Source organism: Arachis stenosperma, chromosome 2 (assembly GCF_014773155.1).
Source record: "Arachis stenosperma cultivar V10309 chromosome 2, arast.V10309.gnm1.PFL2, whole genome shotgun sequence".
Lineage (NCBI taxonomy): Eukaryota > Viridiplantae > Streptophyta > Magnoliopsida > Fabales > Fabaceae > Arachis > Arachis stenosperma.
This window is the reverse complement of record NC_080378.1, coordinates 89902327-89912480: the sequence shown is the minus strand read 5'-3', so window position 1 is coordinate 89912480 and position 10154 is coordinate 89902327. Positions and strand designations below refer to the sequence as shown.

The 10154-nt window shown below is 38.1% G+C and overlaps 1 non-coding gene across 1 annotated transcript; it reads left to right on the top strand.

Annotated features, from left to right (window-relative positions):
• The first annotated feature begins 232 nt into the window (after positions 1-232).
• On the top strand, positions 233-336 carry LOC130964215 (small nucleolar RNA R71). Its single transcript, XR_009080317.1, has one exon. It is a non-coding gene; the product is annotated as a small nucleolar RNA R71 (small nucleolar RNA).
• Positions 337-10154: the final 9818 nt, after the last annotated feature.

Below are 10154 nucleotides of genomic sequence, written 5' to 3'. Positions count from 1 at the left end.
ATTCAGAGTATCAATCTCAAGAACTCCTTTCTTCTGACTTGTCCCATTGTTCACAGGATTCCTTTCAGAAGTGTACATGAATTGGTTATTTGCAACCATTTCAATTAGCTCTTGAGCTTCTGTAGGCGTCTTCTTTAGATGAAGAGATCCTCTAGCAGAGCTATCCAAAGACATCTTGGATAGTTCAGAGAGACCATCATAGAAAATACCTATGATGCTCCATTCAGAAAGCATGTCAGATGGACATTTTCTGATCAATTGTTTGTATCTTTCCCAAGCTTCATAGAGGGATTCTCCATCCTTTTGTCTGAAGGTTTGGACTTCCACTCTAAGCTTACTCAATTTTTGAGGTGGAAAGAACTTTGCCAAGAAGGCATTGACTAGCTTTTCCCATGAGTCCAGGCTTTCTTTAGGTTGGGAATCCAACCATGTCCTAGCTCTGTCTCTTACAGCAAAAGGGAATAGCATAAGTCTGTAGACCTCAGGGTCAACCCCATTAGTCTTGACAGTGTCACAGATTTGTAAGAATTCAGCTAAGAACTGATGAGGATCTTCCAATGGAAGTCCATAGAACTTGCAATTCTGTTGCATTAGAGAAACTAATTGAGGCTTAAGCTCAAAGTAGTTTGCTCCAATGGCAGGGATAGAGATGCTTCTCCCATAGAAGTCGGGAGTAGGTGCAGTAAAGTCACCCAGCACCTTCCTTGTATTGTTGTTGTTGTTGTTGTTTTCGGCTGCCATGGTTTCTTCTTCTTTGAAGATTTCTGTCAGGTCCTCTACAGAGAGTTGTGCCTTAGCTTCTCTTAGCTTTCGCTTCAAGGTCCTTTCAGGTTCAGGGTCAGCTTCAACAAGAATGCCTTTGTCTTTGTTCCTGCTCGTATGAAAGAGAAGAGAACAAGAAAATATGGAATCCTCTATGTCACAGTATAGAGATTCCTTGGGGTGTTAGAGGAAAAGAAAAATAGAAAGAAGAGGTAGAAGAATTCGAACTTAATTAGATAGAGTTCGAATTGTGCATTGAGAATGAGTGGTACTCCATAAATAGAAGGATGTGGGAAGAGAGGAAAAAATTTTCGAAAATCAAGTGAAATATTTTGAAAATATTTTTGAAAAACTTTAATTGATTTTCGAAAATCAAGAGTGGGAAAGAAATCAAGTGATTTTTGAAAAAGATTTTGAAATTAGAAATCAAAAAGATATGATTGAAAACTATTTTGAAAAAGATGTGATTAAAAAGACATGATTGAAAAGTTATGGTTTTTAAAATGATATGATTGAAAAGATATGATTTGAAAACAATTTTAAAAAGATTTGATTTTAAAAATTAATGACTTGCCTAACAAGAAAAGATATGATTCAAACATTAAACCTTTCTCAACAGAAAAGGCAACATACTTAAAATGTTCAATCAAATCATTAATTGTTAGTAAGTATCTTTGAAAAAGGAAAGAAATTGATTTTGAAAACATTTGATTGAAAAGATTTGATTTGAAAAAGATTTGATTTTGAAAAACTTTGAAAACTTGAAAAAAAATTGATTTTGAAAACAAAATCCTCTCCCTTGTGCCATCCTGGCGTTAAACGCCCAGAATGGTGCACATTCTGGCGTTTAACGCCCAATGCACTACCTTTTTGGGCGTTAAACGCCCAACCAGGCACCCTGGCTGGCGTTTAAACGCCAGTCTGTCCTTCTTCACTGGGCGTTTTGAACGCCCAGCTTTTTCTGTGTAATTCCTCTGCTGCATGTTCTGAATCTTCAGTTCCCTGTACTATTGACTTGAAAATAGAACCAAGATCAATTAAACAATGCATGCAAGACACCAAACTTAAAATTAGACACTAGACTCAAACAAGAAACATAAAATATTTTTGGTTTTTATGATTTTTATAATTTTTTTGTGCTTTTTCGAAAATTATATGAAACTAGAAAATAAAAGTTTCAGAATTCTCAATTTGGATTCCAAGAATCATTGCAATGTTAGTCTAAGACTCCGGTCCAGGAATTAGACATGGCTTCACAGCCAGCCAAGCTTTCAAAGAAAGCTTCGGTCCAAAACACTAGACATGGCCAATGGCCAGCCAAGCCTTAGCAGATCATTGCTCCAATAGCAAGATTGATAGAAATCAACAAGCTCTTGTGATGATAGGTTGAAACCTCGGTCCAATAAGATTAGACATGGCTTCTCAGCCAGCCAGACTTCAACAGATCATCATGAAACACTAGAATTTATTCTTAAGAACTCTGAAGAAAAATACCTAATCTAAGCAACAAGATGAACCGTCAGTTGTCCATACTCAAAACAATCCCCGGCAACGGTACCAAAAACTTGGTGCGCGAAATCGTGATCACTACAACTTCACACAACTAACCAGCAAGTGCACTGGGTCGTCCAAGTAATAAACCTTACGCGAGTAAGGGTCGATCCCACGGAGATTGTTGGTATGAAGCAAGCTATGGTCACCTTGTAAATCTTAGTCAGGCAGACTCAAATGGGTATAGATGATGAATAAAACATAAAGATAAAGATAGAGATACTTATGTATTCCATTGGTGAGAATTTCAGATAAGCGTATGAAGATACTTTCCCTTCCGTCTCTCTGCTTTCCTACTGTCTTCATCCAATCCTTCTTACTCCTTTCCATGGCAAGCTTATGCAAGGGTTTCACAGTTGTCAGTGGCTACCTCCCATCCTCTCATTGGAAATGTTCAACGCACCCTGTCACGGCACGGCTATCCATCTGTCGGTTCTCAATCAGGCCGGAATAGAATCCAGTGATTCTTTTGCGTCTGTCACTAACGCCCCGCCTTCAGGAGTTTGAAGCACGTCACAGTCATTCAATCATTGAATCCTACTCAGAATACCACAGACAAGGTTAGACCTTCCGAATTCTCTTGAATGCCGCCATCAGTTCTTGCCTATACCACGAAGACTCTGATCTCACGGAATGGCTGGCTCGTTTGTCAGGCGAGCACTCGGTTGTCAGGCGATCAACCATGCATCGTGTATCAGGAATCCAAGAGATATTCACCCAATCTAAGGTAGAACGGAGGTGGTTGTCAGTCACACGTTCATAGGTGAGAATGATGATGAGTGTCACGGATCATCACATTCATCAAGTTGAAGAACAAGTGATATCTTGGACAAAGAACAAGCGGAATTGAATAGAAGAACAATAGTAATTGCATTAATACTCGAGGTACAGCAGAGCTCCACACCTTAATCTATGGTGTGTAGAAACTCCACCGTTGAAAATACATAAGAACAAGAGTGATCATTGGCTTCGGTCCCAGAGAGGGAACCAGAAGAACCAAGATCTGATCTAAGAACCAGATGTCCGAAGATGAAAAATACAATAGTAAAAGGTCCTACTTATAGGGAACTAGTAGCTTTAAGAATTACAAAGATGAGTAAATGACATAAAAATCCACTTCTGGGCCCACTTGGTGTGTGCTTGGGCTGAGCAATGAAGCATTTTTCGTGTAGAGACTCTTCTTGGAGTTAAACGCCAGCTTTTATGCCAGTTTGGGCGTTTAACTCCCATTTTGGTGCCAGTTCCGGCGTTTAACGCTGGGAATTCTGAAGGTGACTTTGAACGCCGGTTTGGGCCATCAAATTTTGGGCAAAGTATGGACTATCATATATTGCTGGAAAGCCCAGGATGTCTACTTTCCAACGCCGTTGAGAGCGCGCCAATTGGGCTTCTGTAGCTCCAGAAAATCCACTTCGAGTGCAGGGAGGTCAGAATCCAACAGCATCTGCAGTCCTTTTCAGTCTCTGAATCAGATTTTTGCTCATGTCCCTCAATTTCAGCCAGAAAATACCTGAAATCATAGAAAAACACACAAACTCATAGTAAAGTCTAGAAAAGTGAATTTTAATTAAAAACTAATAAAAATATACTAAAAACTAACTAAATCATACTAAAAACATACTAAAAACAATGCCAAAAAGCGTACAAATTATCCGCTCATCAACATATCATGTGGTCTTTTCATTGGTTGTAATGGGGCTAGGGTTAAGGTAGGATACATATTTGGTTAAGTGAGCTTAAAATTTGAATCTTTGATGAGCTTAAACTTCCCACCTAACCTATGACATCCTATACAATTAAGTTCTAATCTAACTACCCATCCTTCACTTTTTCACATACTCATGCATCCCTTTTCATTTCACAACACTTATGCATTGGTTTTATTGAGCTATACTTTGCGTTGGGGCATTTTGTCCCCTTTTTATTTCTTTTTCTTCTTATTTGTTTCTTTCTTTTTCTATTTTTTTCTTTTCTTTTCCATATTATTTTTCTTTTTCTTTTCTTTTTCTGATTTTTTCTTTCTATATACAAGAGCCTCAATGCATAAGGTTTTACATTTGATCAATATATGAGTATGTACCCAATTCCCAATATTTACGACAAAAATACAAAACTACCCTTTTACTCCCCAAATGTTCCAAGATTCCCACACTTGAATGATACACACACTAGCCTAAGCTAATCAAATATCCAAATAAGGACTTTTATTGTTTTCCGCTTTAAGGCTTATAATGTGATAAATTAAAGAACAAGTGGGTTAAGCGTAGGCTCAACTTGGCTAACAATGGAAGATAAAAGGTATGGCTATTTGGATAAGTGATCTAGATGAAAATGATAGCCTCAATCATATAAATGCATGAATACACAAAATAATGGACATAAAGAATTAAACAAATCAAAGATTACAATCATAGAAAGAGAATAATGCACATAAGAAGGAAAAATAAGTAGTTATAAGATGTAACCACACCATTAGGCTCAAATCTCACTTGCTTGTGTTTTTAGCTCAAAAACACGATCCACAATATATATAATTCAAGCAAGTTCTATGAAAAGTTTTCACTCAAATCAATTGAGGTGCCCTATAGATAGAAATCTTGAAAATTTTCATTATTTTGACTAAGCTTATTGTGTATACATATGCAAAAATAAGAAAATACAAATAAAAATCTTAAAAACCTAAAATGAAATGCAAAAGTGTTGGAATTAGAAACTTGTCACCCAAAATCGCCGACCGGTCGGACGACCTCCCCACACTTAAAAGTTTGCACCGTCCTCGGTGCATTCAAAGATGAGCAAGGGGGTACGGCGACTCTCCGGGTTGCTACCTTCAGTTGGTAGGTCAACCGGTGCTGCGTGTTCTTAGTCTTGCTTCCGTTATTGCTTGTGGTGCATCCATCATGAAAAACAAAAATATAACACCATAAGATGAGAATGAACAAAAGCAAGGAAGCATAATTGTTGGAATAAGGTAATGATCACTAGAATTGAGTGAGTGAATTAGTGTGACATTTATGAAATTAGGGATGTGAATTCTAAATTGCGCGGTTTAGAACACACATTAGCATAAAAGTTATGTCACAAAAAGGTATACTCTTCACTTATCCTAGTGTGCTTGAGATGCTTTAAGTGAACTTGTAAGGTAGAACAAGCATTAAAGAAACATGAAAGCATTCAAGCTAAAGCATATGGATGCATATGATCATAACACAAGGCATTAAGGTAAATGCACAACATCATCCATCAAGAGGTTGCCTAATCACAGAATAAGGCTCAAATCACATGGTGGCCAAATCATGTAATTCAAGAAGAGTTACAAGCTCGAAGGCAATTCTCATCACTTGGTATTCTTAAAAGGTAAGCATGAAGAACTCAAAACCAAGTAGCAAAAGATAACCTCAACAATAGAATCCAACAAAGATTATAAACATAATGATGTTAAGAAAACATCCCTTTTTAATATCCAGCAACCATTAATGGTAAACAAGAATAACAATCCAACACTTATAATGAAAAAAAAAAGAAAATAAAATGAAAATTAACTAAAACTAACTATCAACTAACTAACTAACTAATTAGTTAACTAAAATAAATGGTTATTGATGGTGTTTGGGAGTGTCGGATGAGGGGTAGAAGAAGGGAAGAAGAAAGGAGAAGGAAAGAAATGGAAAAAGGAGAAGAAAAGAATTGTAGTGAAGGAAGGACATCCGCGCATACGCACGCATGGCGCGCGCGCGGGGATGGTGGTGCAATGGGCTCGACGCGTATGCGTACAGTGTGCGTCCGCGTCGATGGCTTATTCCGAGAGTGGTGCGTACGCTGTAGGTGTGCGTACGCGTGAATTGGTTTATGCCAAAGGCACTACGTTGGCATAGCATGGGCATAACTCTTTGGAGAATGTACCAGGAGGGCAGGTGGCACTATCGGCGCGTGCGCGTGGTGCGCTTGCGTGACGATCCGCAAGTTGCCGAAAAGGGCGCGTACGCGCCAGGTGTGTGTACGCGTGAATTGGTTTGTGCCTTAGGCCCAATTTCCGCACAGTGCAAGCCTAACTCTCGGGTTTTTGGATGGAAGGTGGAACTTCTCAATCCACGTGTTCGCGTCATGTGCGCGGCCGCGTGGGTAGGCAAGAATGCTTGATGCATGCGTACGCGTACAGTGCATGTACGCATGAATGGTGCTCTGTTTTTCAAAATTTTTCTATGTTTTTACACCAATCTAAGCATTCTAAACCTCCAAACAGCTACCAAAACACCTTAGAACCTTATTTAACATACTAAACTATCAAATATACTCAACAAACTAATCAAAGTATGAAATTAAACTAATTCTACCAATATGTACAAAAGAGAAAAATGAAAAGATTTTACCATGGTGGGGTGTCTCCCACCTAGCACTTTTGTTTATTGTCCTTAAGTTGAACTTATGGGAAGCTCCTCATCAAGGTGGCTTGTGATTGAAGCTATCCTTGAACATCCACCAATGCTTGGTTCTCCATTGTGCCCCAAGATTCCCTATTTGTTGCACCAAGTGTTGATGGAGTTCTTCACAAGCTTGGGGCTCCCAAAATTGATTCTCCTTGTGCGATCTGGGATCCCAAACTTTATTTTCACACCCCGTCTTGAAGTTGATCATCATTATTAGTCCATCCGGGTGGTATGGCCTTAGAATTCTCATGTAAGAGACCAAACATCCTCCTAGACCTAAGCAATCTAGCTCTATACCAACCTTTGCAATAAAGCTTTGAACATGTAACCATCATGAACCTAAAATGATATTTCCAACCACTAACCATCTCCCTTTTGCTCTTAAAGCCACAAATATGTCTAAGTTGATCATCCGTCTCAAGCAATCCATATTCAAGGGGAATAATAAAGCTTAAGTATAAGGAATTTACCCACTTGAATGAAAGAATGGATGGTGGTGGCTTGGGGAGAGGTATCTCCAATGTGCTAGCAAGCTTTACTCCCTTGTGTTCTTTCTTGGTTGCCTCCACCTCTACACAAACTTCTTCACTTTCAATCCTTTGTTCATCAACTTCATCTAACTCTTCTCCATCACTCAAGTCATAAATGGGAGGTTGAGAGAAATCTACTCCACATCACTTTCAAATTCGTTGGGAGAAGGTTTTTCAAATTCAAAGGATTCTTCACCAAGAAGATTGGATGCATGATCTTCAACACCAAGGAAACTCAAATCTTGCTTCATTCCTTCCAAGTCTTCATTCAAAAATTGCCTTGGAGGTTGTGCATTCTCCTCCTCAACATCAAATTCACTCTTCTTGAAAGAATTCTCTATGATTTTAGCTTCCCAAGGAGGTTCCGCATCTCCTAAGTCTTCAACCACTTCTTCCTTTTCTTCAATAATCATAGGCTTCTCTAATTGCTCTAATACAAAATAACATTCCTCCTTCTCCACCGGAGTTTCCAATCTCTCTTTCATGCTATGCTCTTCAATTAATTCTCCACATGTGACCATGGGAGTTCTTTGAGTACTTAAGCATTGGGAGGCTAATAGGCTTACTGCCTTGGTTAAGGTAGCTATAAATTCTAGTGTCTTCCTTTGCATTTCTCCTTGCCCTTGAAATATAAGGCTAAGGATTTCATCCATTGAGGATTGGAGTGGATAAGAGGGTTCATTGCCTTGGAGAAAGGGTTCATAATTGGAAGGTGGTTCTTCTTGGTAAGGATGTGGTGGTATCTATTGAGATGGTTCTTGGGAGTAGTAATCTTGGAATGGTGATTCCATGTAGGGCTCATATGGCTCAAAAGGTGGTTGGTATGGTGGACATGGATTGGGGTCATATAGAGGTATTTGGTGAAAAGAAGCTTGTGAGTATGGTTGAGGGCTATGTTGAGGACATTGCTCATAGGCATATGGTGGTGGTTCTTGAAAGTCGCAAAGAGATTCACCATAGCCATTGGATTAGTATGCATCATAGAATGACTCTTCTTCATAGTGCATTGGTGGAGGTTGTTACCATGAAGATTGATCATATGCATATGGCTCCTCCCACCTTTAATTGTCCCATCCTTGATACACATTCTCATTGAAGCTCTCATTTCCTACAACATGTTGATAACCAAACTCATAGCCAAGGTGAGAATTCATGATAGCAAGAGAAAAATAAAAACAAAATCGAATAAGAAGCAAGAAAATTAAATCCTAAAACTAGCAAGAACTAACAAAAGCAAACATATTCACACTATTCACATATATACAATAACCAATAACGTAACACCATTGCAAATCCCTGGCAATGGCGCCATTTTGATGATTTGATTTTTGATGGTTTAGAATTTCACAAATGAAATCTCGTCGAAGTATAGTTTCTAAACCAAGCAATAATACTTTCATACAAAAGATTGTTTATCACTAAAACAAACCCCTAAAATTAATAACCAAAGTATTCAAACCTAGGGTCGTTCTCCCTAGGAATTTCAATTAAGTGGCTTGTTATTGGTTATGAGTTATTTTTGGGGTTTTGACAAGAAACATGGAAGATAAATGGTAAAAAGTAAACTAATGGCTAAAAAGGTCTTGGCAAGGGTTGGTGGTCAAGGATCTCTATCCTGATCACTAACCACAATATGAGAATTGGCAAGGATTAATCTCATTAAATCATCCTCTAACTAGTAGTAAAGGAAAGTTAAATGAGATATATCAATCCAAGTCCATAGGTCCTAACTCTCCACTAATTCAATTAGTGAGAACTAGAGTCAATGGCTCCCAATCATCAATCACTTGGACATTAGTAACTCAAGAGTTCCTAAGTTACCTTTCAAAGCCAAGAGCATAAAATTCTACTCTAAAATCCAACCAAGCATTTCATCAAACACTTGGAAGGCACAAAAGAAAAGCATATGAAATCTACAACAAGAATGAAATTTAACAACAATTATTGCAATGAATAAACAACAAGAATAAAAAAAAGAACAATTATTATGAATTACCTTGAATTGAATGGAAAGAAAATAGAAGAGACAAGAGTAGATCTACAACAAAATATAGAAGCAACATAAAGGAGATTACAACAAAAGAATGGAAGAAGAATGAATGATTGCAACAACAAAGAATTGAAAGGTAGAAGTAGAAGAAAGCATGAATCTAAACCTAGATCTAAGAACTAAACCTAATCCTAATCGTAATCCTAGAGAGAAGTGAGAGATTCTCTCTCTAAAACTAACTCTAAACTAATCCTAATGAGTGTGAATGATGGAATCCTCCTTTGCTCTTCAATCCTTGGCTTTAAATAGCAGTTTAGGCGCCAAAGTTGGTTGGGATTGGGCCGCACAACTCTCAGAATTTGTTGGGTATGAATTCACTTAAAAATCAAGTATCAGCATCGAGGCGTATACGCATAGCACGCGTACGCGTCCATGGGCCATTTCGTAAGGTGCGCGCGCACGTCCACGTGCGAGTTCAACTCTTTGGCTTTTCATGATCTTCTCCACTTTGCATGCTTTTCTCTTTCACTCCTTTGATCCATTCCTAGCCTTTTCAATCTGAAATCACTAACCAACACATCAAGGCATCTAGTGGAATCAAAGGGATATTAAAATCATCAAGTTAAAGGCCTAAAAAGCATGTTTTCACACTTAAGCACAAATTAAGGGAGAATCACAAATCCATGCTAATTCATTGAATAAATGTGGGTAAAAGGTCATAAAATCCCTTAAAATCAATATAAGATAAACCCTACAAATGGGGTTTATCATTTGCCTTGCTCAATTACGGGAAAAATCTTATACAATTTTTTGTCATTCTGATGAGCCTTTAGGAGTTCAACTTTGAAATCACTTGAAATCTGTAATTGACTTCAGTACAGAGTCCCAAAATCT